Here is a 14,978-nt window from a genome sequence, read left to right as displayed (position 1 = left end):
GTCATGCGTTCAATCTTCAGTGCCATACAAACAAGGCACAGTGACACATACCTGTAATCCACCAATCTAAGCAAGAGAATCAGAAGTTCAAGGTCATCCTGGTCTACAATGCAAGTTCATGGGCCAGCCTAGGCAAAATAAGACCCTATCTTAAAAGTTAAAACCATAATACAAAGCAGACTGAAATATCTGCAGTACAGAGAGGGTAGCTGTGGTGGTTTGAAAAAATAGTGCCAAAGGGAGTGGCACTATTAGGAGGCGTAGCCTTGTTAGAGTAGGTGTGGTCTTGTAGGAAGTCTGGAAGCAGGTTTTGAGGTCTCGTGTATGCTCAAGCCACGCCTAGTGAGACAGTTTACTTACTATCGCCTCCAGATCAAGGTGTAGCTTCTTCTCCACTCCCAGCTCCTTCTCCAGTACCACGTCTGCCTGCACATAGCCATGATGGTAATGGACTAAAGCTCTCAAAATTTAAGGCAGCCCAGTAAAATGTTTTCCTCTATAAGAGTTTCCATGGTCATGGTGTGTCTTCACAGCAATAGAAACCCTAAGACAGTAATAGTCTACCAGGTAACTATAGCTGAGAAATTGAAAGACTCGAGTGTGAAGGTTTTTAGTGTTAAGACGGGCTTTGAAGAAAACAGACCAGCAGGAACAAAGAGAGAGAGGATTCCAGAGAAAAGTAAAAACACAAAAGTCAAAGAAGGTCAAAGCAAACAGGTCATTCTGGAGGGTCAGTAGGAAATTTATTGTGGCCAGAGATCTGGGTACCCATGTGAACATAATGAAAAACGACTTTGGACAGGCACGGTAGCACCAGACCAATGAGCTCCTTATCGCAAAACCCTGAGGAACCTCTGAAGGATTTTGAGATGAGACACAATAGAACTAAGGCTTTAGTGGGTGACCCAAAGTGGTGTCCTCTGTGGATGAGATGAGCTCCCAGCTTTCCACTGCATGACTGCTCTCTTTGGGGACATGTAGATGCATGCCCCAGGCACAGAGGTCGTCTTATACACTGTGAAGGGGTCCTCTCACTCCGCAATTGGGAGGTAGACCCTCTAAGGAGCTCTCAGGGTGCCCAGCCATTCAATTAAATGTAGAGAAACTGGGACAGATTTCTTAAGTGAAAATCATAAATCAATAAGATCTCTTTCAATAAACAATCCAGCTACTGAGTCCCCATCAGCCTCTCAGCGGGATTCGGTTGTTTAGTTTAGAAGCAGCCAAACTCTTACTTAAATTAAGTGTCATCCCTGCTAAATGAAGACCAGATGTGTGAGCCAACAGAGACATCTAATCAAGTTTGAAGAAAGGATTGCTGTAAATGAGAAAACCGAGGGAGGCTGGGATCCAACTGAGCAGGGCAGGTGCTAAGGGGGCAGTTGGACCAGGAAAGGTCACTTGGCAAGGGAAGGCTGATGCTGTCCTAAAGCCCAGACAAGAGGGCCTGAGTAGGAAAGCCACCTCTGGTTTTCCTCTAGGTAGCGAGAATTCCAGCACTCTTAGAAACCCCAGCCAGGAGGGTCCATTTTTTACTTTCACCTCCATGTCCACTGAGAACACTGCCCCAGCCGAGTTCCCAAAGCAGGTGAGAAATCTTTGCTATAAGCCTCATACTAGCCACAGCTAACCCATTCCAGAGAAGGCCTGAACCAAGCCTGATGTATCTTCAGCCTTTTGCTGCCTCAGTCCCTAAAACCTCCCTCTTGGCAGCAAATAACAACTTAGTCCACCACAGAGAAGAAGCGGAGTTTTGAAGGCTCCTTGGCTCCTCTATGTACCATCTTCACCAGGACCTCGTCTTAGTTTTTGTCTTTCTTGTTGGGACAGGCTTTTACAGTGTAGCACAGGCTTGTCTTAAACTCCTGACCATTCTGCCTCCACCTCCCAAGTGCTGGAATAACAGGCATGAACCACCATGCCTAGCTCGTTTTGTTTTGAGGAAGGAATACTTAGGAGTATGTGTCTGTGTGTGTACATTTGAGGGCCCATGCTCCCAGTGTACATACATGCAGGCCGGAGTGGTCATTGTCTTCTGTCATCTTCCACCTTATCTGTTTAGTGTTGGTTTAGTGTTTTTTTAATTTGTTATATTTTGTTTCAGACAGGGTCTCCTGTAACCCAAGCTGGCCTTGAACTCACTATGTAGCCAAGGGTATCTCTGTGCAGCTGACCCTCCCAGCTTTGACTTCCCAAGTGCTAGGATTAGAGCTATATGACACAATGCCTAGTTTATCCAGTATTGGAAATCAAACCTGGAGCCTCATGCCCGAAATGTAAGAACTCTACCAAGTGAACTATACCCCCAGCTCCCCACCCTATTTGTGGGACAGAGTTTCTCCACTAAATCGAAATCTTGTTTATAGTCTGGCTGACCAGAAAGCTCAAGAGATCTGCCTGTCATTGCCCTACCCCCTCCCCAGCACAGGAGTGACAGATGTCAACCACACGGAAGCTAGAGATCCAAGCTCAGGCCCTCAAGCTTACACAGCAATGTCTTTACCCACGAAGTCATATCCCCAGCCCCTCCTTTTGGTTTTTCAATGGAGGAAGGAAAGAGAAGGGAGAGGGTAGAAAAGGTGTGTACCCAGGCCCCCACCAGTCCCTGAGCCCCAGCAAAAAGTCCAGCACATGGATTTCTAGCCTGACTCTGTTTATCAGCTGTCTCCACAGCTGTACCAGCTGATGTCACAAAGCTTGGCTGTGACCCAAGAGGAACAGGTTGTTGTGGAAATTCATACCTGAGCAGGCCAGCTTAACAAGCAGCCCCGAGAAGTGTGGAGGGCTGGGACTAGTTTCAGCAGCATAGGCTGAATGTAGACCGGTATTGATTCTATGCAGGACCAGGCCTAGGGAGAGGTCACACCCACACTTGACAAGAAACACGCACTGACTAAGTAGCAGAGGCTCCCCATGGGGCGACGCAGCAGCTACCTCTATCTGCCTTAGAGGGGCAGCACAGCGGTCAGGAAGCCAAGTTCTAGGTCCCAGATCTGGGCAGTGACCAACAGAGCAATGCTGGGCAGGTTGCTTCTCTTCCAAAGCAACTCCGTAAGTATGGTGAATTTCCTGTGGGAAAACACACAGAGCAGCGCCTCTCCTGTAACACCTGCTGTCAGGGATGTGTGTGGTACTGATGCTTTTTAACTAGATACTCGGATGCTGATATGGCTCAGCAGGTCACCTGGAAGAAAGAAAGCCATGCCAGGAATCATGCAGGGTTCAGGCCTGTAATTCTACTACACGAGAGGATGAGGCAAGAAGGTTGCTAAGTGTGCTAGGCCAGCCTACTCTACAAAGTGAGATTCTGATTCAAATATCCATAGATACACATGTACAGACAGACAGAGATGATAGATGCATACATACATAAATACATAGAATTGTAGATGGAGAGATATTCATACATACAGAAGACATAGATGCACATACATAGATACATAGGATGATAAATGGAGACAGAAAAGAGGCAGACGGACAGACATAAATGCATAGATTATAGATAGATAGATAGATAGATAGATAGATAGATAGATAGATAGAAGATAGATAGATAGATAGATAGATAGATACATACATACATACATACATACATACATACATACTTGTTTAAAAGAAATCCACCCCCTAGTCCTGCTGTTTCCTGATTTTTCTGTGAAGTGACTTTCAGGCTCATACCCACACTAGTCAACTTCCTTCCCTCCCAGTTCCTCTTTGGCCAGAATAAACAAAGACCCTCTTGGCACCACAAGTGATAGAACAAGGCCAAAGAAGACAAGGTGACAACTGACAAAGATATAGGCCAGCAGTCTGTGCCTGATCTAATCCCCCTCGCTGGGAGAGGCTGAGGCAGTGGGGGGATATGTGAAATGGAAGGCAGGTGGGGAGGGACAGTGGCCTCGTGGGGGTCCAGCTTGCCTTTGTAAAGAAAACAGAAACGCAACACACTAGCCCTTCCTCAGCCCACAGTCTCCCTGCAGTAACCTATCAGGACAAGCGCCTTTGGTAAGCCAAGACCCAAACCACTAACTCCCTGGCCCCCTGCCAGCTCTCCCTGTGATCCAGGCCTGGCGCTCAGCAAGGCAGCTAAGGGGGGAAGCTAAGGTCAAGCTCCCTCAATGGCTGTTTTCGGGAGGCCAAAGGCAGGTGAGAGCTCACCTATTTAATTAACCAGCGGGCATGAGATAAAGGAGAACAAAGAAGGTGCCAGGCCTCATCAGGAGAGTGAGCAGGTGAGGAGGGGCAGGGCACACTGCTAACTGGGCACCAACATCACATTAGCAAGGTAACCGCCACTGTAGACAACGGGGTTGAGAGGGATGTGGAGAAGCAATTTGTCATTCCACCGCCAACCACCGAGTGGTTAAAAGGCCTCTCCAGGGCCGCAGCTCTCATGGAGCCCAGAGAGCGTGCGGGAACAGCAGCTACTCAGTATTGTTGACACTGATTCAATACCAAGGGGCTGGGTATGCACAAGGTACACCGGGTGGGTCAGCAGTCTCTGCTCTGCTCGGCAGGCTGTCAGTCTGGACTCAATGGAGCAACAGAGATGAGCCAGGGAAACACCACCAGACAGGGGCATCCTCCTAGCCAGGGCCCTGAACAAATGGCTTGCACTGCCAACTCCTGTGGCGCTCTGTGCCCAGCCATCACCTAGCGGTACACACCCCGATGATTCACAAACCCCTCTGTAAGGTCTCTCACCGAACTCCTACCAACCATTCTCAGAAAGTATTTCAACGTCGGAGACAGCTGGGCAAGGTCACAAGTCTTTACAGAGTGTGGTGTTGACATAAAAGATGGGAAAGCTACTTTAAGGGATCAAGAGAAACTTGTAGATTAAAAAAAAAAAAAAAAAAGGACACCAGAACTGGGCTCATGGAGAAAGGCAGAAGTTGAACTGGGTCCTAAGGAGACAGGCTTCAGCTACCCAGGAAAAGCTTCCCAGGCAGAAAGGAGGAGGGAACAGGAATATAAAGATGCTCTGCACCTTTCCTGGGGCCTGAGCTACTAGAAGAAGCTGATGCTCCTTGCTCAGACCTCAGAGTCCAATCAGGAGATGGCGAAGCATCACAAGTAGCTGTTAAACGAAACAACGCCAATAGGACGACCCTCAGAGGGACAGGCTGGGCAGCAGGGTAAGGATGGGCCAGAGAAGCGGATGGTGAGGCACACTGATACAGAGGGCCACTGCAAGGCACACACTTGACCACTTCCTACACACCAACTGCTGCAGACATATGTGCAAAAATAAATAAATAAATAAATAAATAAATAAATAAATAAATAAATAAATAAAAGGGCAGGGCTCCCCTTTACTTGCAGAGGGGGAGAGAGATCTACATATTTGAGGCGTATTTATTTAGCAGACAGTTTGGCATGGTTGGCTCATGGGAAGACTAGAGATATAAAAAGGAGGTGAAGATGACACTAAGCTTGGAAGCTTACCCTCTGGGTGGGCAAGATAACTTTCACTGGCATAAGCTGGCATATATAAAAATTCAAGGGAGAAAGTTCAAAGAGGAGAAACTGCTGCAGAAATAATAAATCTGGGTTTTGACACACTGAATTCAAGGTGGCTTTGGAACACAAAGTGGGGAAGTGGTGCCACACAATATATGAATTTCAAGCTCTGAAAAGAAGTTTATAAAAATCAAATAAAATGGCCTTATTTACATCTAGTGCTATGCACTGCCTGGCAGCGTTCCCGGATGGAAGGCAGACACAATGAGGGACACAGACGACGCTGTCTGCCCAGACACTGGGGGATGAGGAGAGTCAGCCTGCTCTTGTAGGATCCCTGAGCCAGACGCCAGTCTTGGTTCCCAGTCATGGCAGCACCATGCTCAACCTCTGCCATGAACTTACCAGCTCTGAGCTGGGGCAAGCTATTTAACCGTTCTCTGCCTCAGCTTTCTCATCCATAAAGTGGGTGATGGTTACACTCACACCCACAAAGAGGGGTGGTGATTGACAGACACTTCTGCAGTGCTCTCTGCCTGTGGGTCAGACAAAGCAACATGGCGCAGTGAAATCTAGACCCATGTCTGCTTAGACTCCACAAGAACAGGAACACGGAGCAGTGACTCCACTCCTATGACCCTTCTCTTTAACAAACAAACAAAAACCTAAAGCAGTAATACCCACTCCTGGCAGGGTTATTGGAAGCTAAGATAAAATCACAGTAGATGAAAAATAATCCCACCTAAGCCACTATGGAGAAGAAGGAAACCACAAATGGGGACCTCTCCACACAGGTCAAAAGAACCTGCTTCTCAGAAGCTGAGTCTTCACTGTGGTACCAACGCTATCTCATTAGGTGTCACAGCATCTTTATCCTACGGTGTATGATCCCAGGAACACTCTGGTCATATATCAGAACCAGTGTCCTATGCTAGGTACAAAGGATCACCAGAGACCAGCCCGGGCTCAGAGTCCGGCTCAGAGAAGTCACAAGAGAAAACACTTTCTGGCTAAACACAGGAGTGAATTGCTAATGGATGTTATGACATAGATGGGCCCTGGAAACATCTCATCCAGTGAACTAAGCACAAACAGGTGACAACTCTGGCATAAGAGTTCACTTGTGGGAGGTCCCTGGAAGAGATAAATGAAGAGACGAGACACAGGACAGAGTTCCAGGCAGGGATGGAGTTACTGATTAATGAGCAGGGTTTATAACAAGGATAATGAAAGGCTCGGGATATTGACAGTGGTAAAGGACACAGAGTATTGTGGTGTATTTAAACCCACTGATCTGTATACTTACATATATTTAAAACAAAAAATACATTTATACATGAATGTGTGTTTAAGGCCAAAGAAGTCACCAAAGTAAGCATGCACCATGTCACCTGCTGCCAAAGCCAGAAAGTTAAGCAAAGGGCCCCTCAAAAGGCTGCTTAGTGTAGCAGCCACAAACTGGCATTCGGTACTTACTCCCTCTTTCTACAGCAGACAGACTTTGCCAAAAGGATACCCAAATGCCAGGTTTGGTGTTGTTCAACAATAGTATCAACTACTCAGCAGGCTGAAGCAAGAGGATCATTTGAGCCTACAAGTTCAGAACCAAAGTGAGACCTTGTATCAAGAAAAACCTCCCGTCCCAAATGAAGCGGCTTATCTAAGAAAGCAGACTGAGCTGGATGCTTTCAGGCATTCCTGCGGAAACTCAAAGATATTCCCACTTGCTAAATATGTAAGGCTTTAATAGAGCCGGTCCCTTATTTAAAAGCAACTGTATGTTTTGTCTTGACAACTCCGGGCTCTAATAAATCATCTCTGCCCTAGTTATTTAAAAAAAAATCATTCCTGTGTTGGTATAGTGACTCACATTTAAAGGAGGCAGAGGCAGGCAAATCCCTGGGAGTTCAAGGTCAACCAGATCTACAGAGTGAGTTCCAGGACGGCCAGAGCTACATAGTAAGACACTGCCTTAAAAAAAAAAAATAGAAAATAAGAATTACTGAATTCCTCATGTTAGAAACATACCTGAATTAAGTGACTTTTCATTCTGATTCAAATTTAAGGTACTCAGTAGGCTCTTAGGGAATTAGCTTCTCTTAAGATGTGACTCACGGGGAAAATTCCTACAAATAACCGCCCATTCCAGCTCAGGTTTCTACGCCACCATTCAAACTTCCCCCAGGCTGCTCCTTGAACCTAGAAACCTATCCTCTGCTCCAGCACTTAGTACTTACTGTTCCCTCTGTGTGAGACGTTTTTCCTGCAGAGAACCAGATGGCTCATTCCCTCTCTACTACTCACATAACCAAGAGGTCTTCCCCAGCCAGCTATACAGAAACGGCACTCAGTCTGCCTCCTGGTACTACCTAGTCTCATTCTGTAGGGAATTTCCATGTGATTCTGTATGTCTAATCTCTCCTTCTGCTCTTTCTCAGCCGTCAGAATGTAAGCTTCATCCAGGTAAGGACTTCCTTTCTAGACTCCAGAGCCTAAAATAATGTTGGCTCAGAAGTGGAAGTCAATATCTCCCTCCCAACGAGTAAGGGAAAAAAAATCAAGGTTGGCTGTGTGTGCATCAGTGCTTCTGTTGATGAAAATGCCTGCCTCAGCATCCCTAGGGATGGCAACTTGTGTCCTTTGGTAGAAAGGAAGACAGCTGTAACATGCTGCTGAAGTGTTTTCTTAAGTTTAAACAAAGCTAAGCCCCTTTCAAAGAGACCCAGAAAGACAAACACCCAGTATTTGATGGACTTGTGTCTAGTACTTCAAAAGTATAGTGTGGAATACTAGCCAGTAATAAAGAGAAATAAAACGGCGAAGCATGAAAATCCACAGGGGTACTTTGCAAACACTGAAAGGAGCCAGACATGAAGGCCCACATAGTCTCTGAGACCATCAGTAGTAACTGTCCAAACTAGGCAAATCCATTCAGGTAGGAAGTGAATTGGTAGATCCATGGGGCTGGGAGTTTGGGGAGGTTGGGAGATGAGATATTAGAGGTGCAGAGTTGCTAGAAGCAACGGTTCTCTGGTAGAGCACTTGTCTAGAATTGGGGAGGCCCTGAATTTGATCCCCAGTGCTACAAAAGTTTCAAAAATTCAATAGCGGTTCAGAGTTTCCTTTGGGGGAAAATAAGTTCTATAATAACAGTTGTACAACGCTGCATATGAATATATAGTGGATCCCACTGCTAAAATTGTATAGTATGTGATGTATAAATTATAATAGCATATGAAATATATCTCAATAAAGTCATCACCCAAAAAAGTATTGACAAATTATAATATCATTTAAGTATGTAAAACATAGTCTAGATATAAACTACTTATGCATACAGGCCTTAATAGATTCATAATTTAAACCCAAGTTATATTATGTAACCAATAGATTCAAATAAGTAAGAGAAAACTTTGCACTGAGATCACATCACTGCTCTCAGCAGGAATCCACAGCGGATACCTTACCCGAGATCTCTGGAGTCCAGAATAAGCAGACTCCAGACTCAGCAGTGTTACTCAGAATGTCCACCGCCAGGACCACACAGGCACTAACAAGTCAAAAAACATAGCAAAAGCAACAAAAACAAACACTTAGCAAGCAACCCAAATGGCCATGGCCAGGCATGGGCTGCTGCCAGTCCTATATACCGCCTACTGTGCCAAGAACCCACAGATCTATTTACCTTATGAAAATTCATTACATACAGATGAAGAGCTCTTTTTTGAAAAAAAAAAAGATTTATTATTTATGATTGCATATACAGTGTTCTGCCTGCAAGTATGCCTGCAGGCCAGAAGAAGGCACCAGATCTCATTACAGATGGTTGTGAGCCACCATGTGGTTGCTGGGAACTTTACTCAGAACCTTTGGAAGAAGCCAGGCTGTGGTGGCACAGGCACGCCTTTAATCCCAGCACTAGGTAGGCAGAGGCAGCAGGATCTCTATGAGTTTGAGGCCAACCTGGTCTACAAGAGCTAGTTCCAGGACAGACTCCAAAGCTACAGGGTAACCCTATCTCAAAAAACCAAACCAAACCAAACAAACAAAAACTTCAGAACCTTTGGAAGAGTAGTCAATGCTCCTAACCTCTGAGCCATCTCTCCACCAGGCCAGCCTCATACTTAGCGATCCCCCTGCCTGTGCCTTTTAAGCACTGAAATTGCAGGTATGCAAATGGCAAGGCATTCTGCTGCTGGTGGTTTGTTTTTGCAGAGCAGGGCTCCCGTCTTTGTGCATACCAGGCAAGCCTTCTACTATTAAGGTGTAGCTTCCACCTAGTACTGTCATTTAGGGTACACAAGTTCACGGGTCAGGCACGTCTCTTTGTACTATGTATGCATTCGCATATATCTGGTCAAATCTATCTACTGAAAAGACATCATATAAATTTTATTGATAATTAAACAAAGAATGAGGGGTTGAGTCTGTCCAAAGTCCCTTGATCACAAGCAGAAGAAATGGGATATGAATTTCATTCTGCCTCATTTCATACTAGAAAACATTCACAAGAGGGTGGGGCCTTCCCAATGGCTAGAGTCCAATGCTCTAATTCACTGTGATAGACAGACTAACGCCCCCAGGCCTACAAAGGTGCTACAAAGACAGAATGACTTTGCGGATGTGATGAGAAGATGGACCTGGCAGAGGAATAAGCTGGGATTCTTGGGGGAAAACAGAAGTGAGGCTATAGAATGTGAGGTGATGTACTGATGGGAAGCAGAGGGCACAGTGGCAGGACTGCTGGCTGTGAAAATGGAATGGAGGTACGTGCTAAAAACATGGGCAGCCATTGGGCATACCCAACCTTTTGACATGTGACACCATGTTGTCATCTGAAAAGGTCACATTTGAAAACCAGGCAATTAGAACAACAACAATAAAACTCTCACCGTGTTGTAAGTTTATAACTGCATGTTAGGTCCCTTTCATAGCTATCTTCAGCTGAAGGTGCTCAAGGGACCACAGATTGGATCCACTTGCCAGGATGCTGGAACAACATGAAGCAGGCTGTTCTCCAGGGCCTCCAGCAGGAAAGTGACCCCACCAATGCCTTAGCAGTTCCCCATTTCAGGCTTCTGACCCCCAAAATGACAAGATGAGAAGTTGAAGCTATTTTAAGCCGTTGTGTATAAAAAGAGTACTGTGTCCTGTGAAGTGACAGGGCCAAGCTAACACAACAGTGTGGTACTTAGACTCTGAACTTGCAACAAAAATAAGAGCATTTAGTGACAAAGGAGCCCAGTGCTGACCTAGGCAAGCTACCGGGGAGAAAGATGATAAAGAGGACACATGAGATCCACTGTCATGGGGAAAGGAACATGTAGACAGGACCCATAGATCCAGTCACAGTCCTCAAAGCTACCAGTCCCCCATGAGCACCAAGAATACATCTAACTCAAGCCTCCCAAAGAAAGCACCCATGGTCTTTTATGGTTTTCCATCCTTTGGTTTTCCTTGAGAAAAGCTCTGGGAAAGCTAACAAAAGTGGCCACTGCAGGGAGAGGTGGAGGACAGGGCCAGTTCCTGGTTATCAAGCCACTGACAACATGTCCCACCTGTGCAACCACACTAGCGGAAATCAAGGCACATTAGGTAGGAAACATTGATTCCATATTGCACCATTTTGGAAGCCATTTGCAGCGTGGACCAGAATGCACCTAACCTGTGGTCAAAGTGGCCAATGGGAGGCCAGGATCATGTGCTGGACACTAGGGGTGCAGTCATTCCTATGCTACCAGTGACCGGGTATGTGGCAGGAGCCTGAGAGGACAGAACGAGCCACTCAAGATGGCTTCCCAAAGGAAGGAACGCTAGCACCGACAAGGCTGGCTGTTAAAAGCAGCAGGATGAGGAGCTCAAAGCCTCAGGGTATTTATCTGCATGTATGAAATGCTCTGAAACCCAGAGGAAAGGTCTACAAAATGATAGCCATGAATATAAATAGCCCTTTATGGTTTAGAAAGCATTTTTTTCACGCACTATCCCAGATCCAACAATAGCACCAGAGAGACAGGATGAGAAGTAGCATGCTGTCTTTTATGAACGAGAAAACGGAGATTAACAGCAGACAGCGGCCTTGCCAAGGTCACACATTAACTCAAGGGGAAAACTCCAGCCCAACTCTCATTACTCTTTGTTGAGAGCCCTCTCAACTATACTGAGTACCTTTCCCAAGAAGACTACAATGAAGTGGTCGGGACTGGTGTTGACATCTGAGAACAAAGGACACAGGAGAGTTGGGCATCATGTTAGACACTGGAAGTTCAAAGGATAGTTGTGACAGGATGTGGTCCCGTCCTCCAGGACCAGACCTCTCGGAGCTGTGACAGCCTTGTCTCAGGAGCCATCTGTCAGCAGCACTTATCACTACTGGCTCATCTCTGTGCGCTTCCACAAAGGCTTGCCTGTCTCCCCCAAATTGGGTGTAATCTTCCTGCTGGACACACACCTTCTAAGCCTCTTTTCCCTTTACTAATAATGTCCAGAACACATATTGCTGTGCATCATCGGAGGGAAGGCCAAATGAAACCATTATGAAAGCATGGCGGAAGTTCCTCCAAGAACAGAGCTACTGCCAGGCACAGTGGCAAGCCTATGGGCCCAGCTACTCAGGAGGCTAAGGCAAGAGGATCACTTACACCCACAAGTTCAAGACCAGCCTAGATACCATAATGAGATGCCAGGTCAAATATTCAATTTGTCATATTCAGAAATTCCTTTTCTGAGTATATAGACTAAAAAAATCAAAGTAGGTTCTCAAAGAGGCATTTGCACACCCATGTACACTCAGTACTCTTCACAATAGCCAAGAGAGAGAAGCCAAGAGAGAAAAAAATCCCATTAGTAGATGAATACCTAAGAAAAATGTGGCCTAACCACACAAATACAAGGAGGCCTTGGGATGGAAGGAAATCCTGACCCTATACCATATGGATGGACCATGAAGAAAGACAGCATGCCAACATAAGGGCCAAATACTGCATGGTTCCTTTCTCATGATACCTTCAAAGTAGTCAAAACTGCAGAAATACAAGGTAGAAAGATGGCCATCTAGGGCTGGGGAGAGAAAGGATTGTATTTAACGGCTAAGGTATCTCAGCTTCACAAGAAGGAAAAAAAAGACTGGAGATCCTAGATGCAACAGTGAAAATACATTTAACTACTGAACTGTCCGCCTTAAAGCTGAACCTTTGAAAACCCTTTGAAGAGCAGAATTTAGTGCTATGCACTTTTACCATCCATTTCTTAGAAGCATATTAAAAGGGGGGAAATGTCTATGACCGAAACCATACATTGAAAAAGATTGTGAAGAAGGTGAAAAACTAAATGAGAAATGAACAGAGGGAAGAGGAAGCATGGCAGTCAATGATGAAGTCTACATGTATTTGACTGCATCCACACTGGGGCATGAGGTTGGAGCTAAGCAAGAATGCATACCTACTAGACCCCAGCTCTGAAGAGGACCAGGGACACCATCAGACAGACCCATTCACTCCCTGAATGGATCCTTTGGGAAACATAACAGTCTTACAGCCACTTCACAACACAGCTCTCCAGAGAGAACCAGGAGATGAGATCTACAGAGTTTAGCAACGATAGGCACGGTGCCCACACCTGTACCTGAGCACTCGAGAGACAGGCAAGGAGATCTTAAATTCAAGGTCAGACTGAGCTACACAGTGAGATCCTATCTCAAAAATATGGGACGAAATAAAATAAAATGAAGGCCTTGGCAAGGCATCTCACCTGTGAGGCTCTGATTCTTATCAATAGCTGCTCTCATCTCAGGACTACCTACTGCTCTTTGGCCAAGCCCCGAGGCCTAGGGCTTCTAAGACCAGCAGAGTACCAGCAACCAAAGGCTGCAGTGTCCGACCCAGCATCAGCCAGGCACCACTCAACATAAAAGGACAGTGTCAGCTGTAGTCCTTTACACAGAAATCCCATGCCCTAGTTCTTGACAGCTGTAATTACAGCCCAAACAGCTTTTGAAAGGCAAAGAGAAAGAAGAAAATAGCAGCCTGGACCCAGCAGTGAATTGTGGGGCTTGAGGCGGAAGACACACAATCACAGCTCTTACTTCTAATGGCAGCCAGTCCACACAAGCAACTGGACAGCCAGCCCAAACAACTTTCTGACCAATTAATTTCTCCTTCTAATGAAATGAGCTCGTCATTAAGCACTGGAAACAGCTCCCACACAGGGGGGCTGGAAGAAGAGGCATGCGGCTGCCAGAGCTGGCAGGTAATGAGAGAAGAGGAAACTGCCACATTCCAGTCCCAGATGCCTGCAGATCCCATGACCAGCTAGCGCTGCTCCACGTCTGGCCTGCCCCTGCTTCCAGGTAATGTTTTCCTATGCCTCTGCCCATCCTAAGTTGTGCTTCTGCCATGGGGCTCCCTTTCTGTTGCAGTTATTTGGTTCCACCCGACTAGGGTCAAGATTCATAATCAGCATTCTAAGGAGCCCTCAGCGGGGAGCTAGGGGCCATGGCACAGTCTTGAGTATGAACCCTTAAGTGTGGAATATTCCTTTATACTGTGTGACTATATGTGATTGGTTTAATAATAAGCTGACTGGACAACAGCTGGACAGGATAAGGTGAGGCAGGAGAACCAAACTAAGGACACTGGGAAGAAGAGTGGAGAAAGAGGAGTCACCAGAAAAACACAAAGAGGAAAATGTACAAGATGAAAGAAAGGTAACACCAAGTGGTAAAATGTAGATTAATATAAATGGGTTAACTTAAGTTGTAAGAGTTAGCTAGTAACAAGCCTGAGCTATTGGCTGAGCATTTATAATTAGCATTAAGTCTCCGTGTAGGCTATTTGGAACTGGCAGCCAGGAAAGAAAAGTCCGCCTACACCCAAGCTGCCTGTGAACAGCAATCTAACCTGAAGTACTTAACCTGGCCAAAGTTCCATGTCCTCATACATGAAATGTACTAAGAATATTCTCACCTCATCTAAAGTAGCTATAAATAATATATTCAATATCAAAATATCTAAAAATTCACCCGACACAGAAGTAGCTGTTACTATTGGGGGAGCTACTGCTTTCACAATGATGGTAATATCAGCAACAGCCATTCCCTCCCCATCAGTAAAACATAAATAAAAGAGGACTTCAGTGGACACCCAGAGTGCGGGCCGCTCCAGACCCAGTCTTTTGATCATAGCAGCAGCGAACACAACTCAGGGCTTTGGCTTCTATCCATACAGGGGGGCAAAGGAGGAAGTAAGGAGGCCTGAAGCTCTGTGCTGCAGATCTCCAGCCAAAGAGGGAGTAAAACTTATAACTTTTCCATGAGACCAAGTGGTAAGTGACAGAATGGCCACTTGTCCATTTCTGGGCCCCCTTGACTTCTCATGACACCATCCTCTGATGCTGTGACCATTCAGTAACATCAGATTACTCTCATCAAAGTACTTTAGGTTTCCTAATTACCAAATCCATGAAGACAGCACTGTTGTACATAATAATAGTATCAATAAATTCACCTTGGTAAAGAA

General features: G+C 45.7%; 1 protein-coding gene across 2 annotated transcripts in view; it reads right to left on the bottom strand.

Moving 5' to 3' along the window:
• LOC126511175 (carboxyl-terminal PDZ ligand of neuronal nitric oxide synthase protein-like) overlaps window positions 1–14,978 on the bottom strand; it is a 276,647-nt gene that overhangs the window by 189,978 nt on the left and 71,691 nt on the right. The window lies entirely within an intron of this gene.

The sequence above is a fragment of the Alexandromys fortis genome, unplaced genomic scaffold, assembly GCF_014885135.2.
Source record: "Alexandromys fortis isolate MF-2015 unplaced genomic scaffold, M_Fortis_MF-2015_v1.1 scaffold_106, whole genome shotgun sequence".
Classification (NCBI taxonomy): domain Eukaryota; kingdom Metazoa; phylum Chordata; class Mammalia; order Rodentia; family Cricetidae; genus Alexandromys; species Alexandromys fortis.
This window is presented reverse-complemented; position numbering and strand designations above follow the sequence as displayed.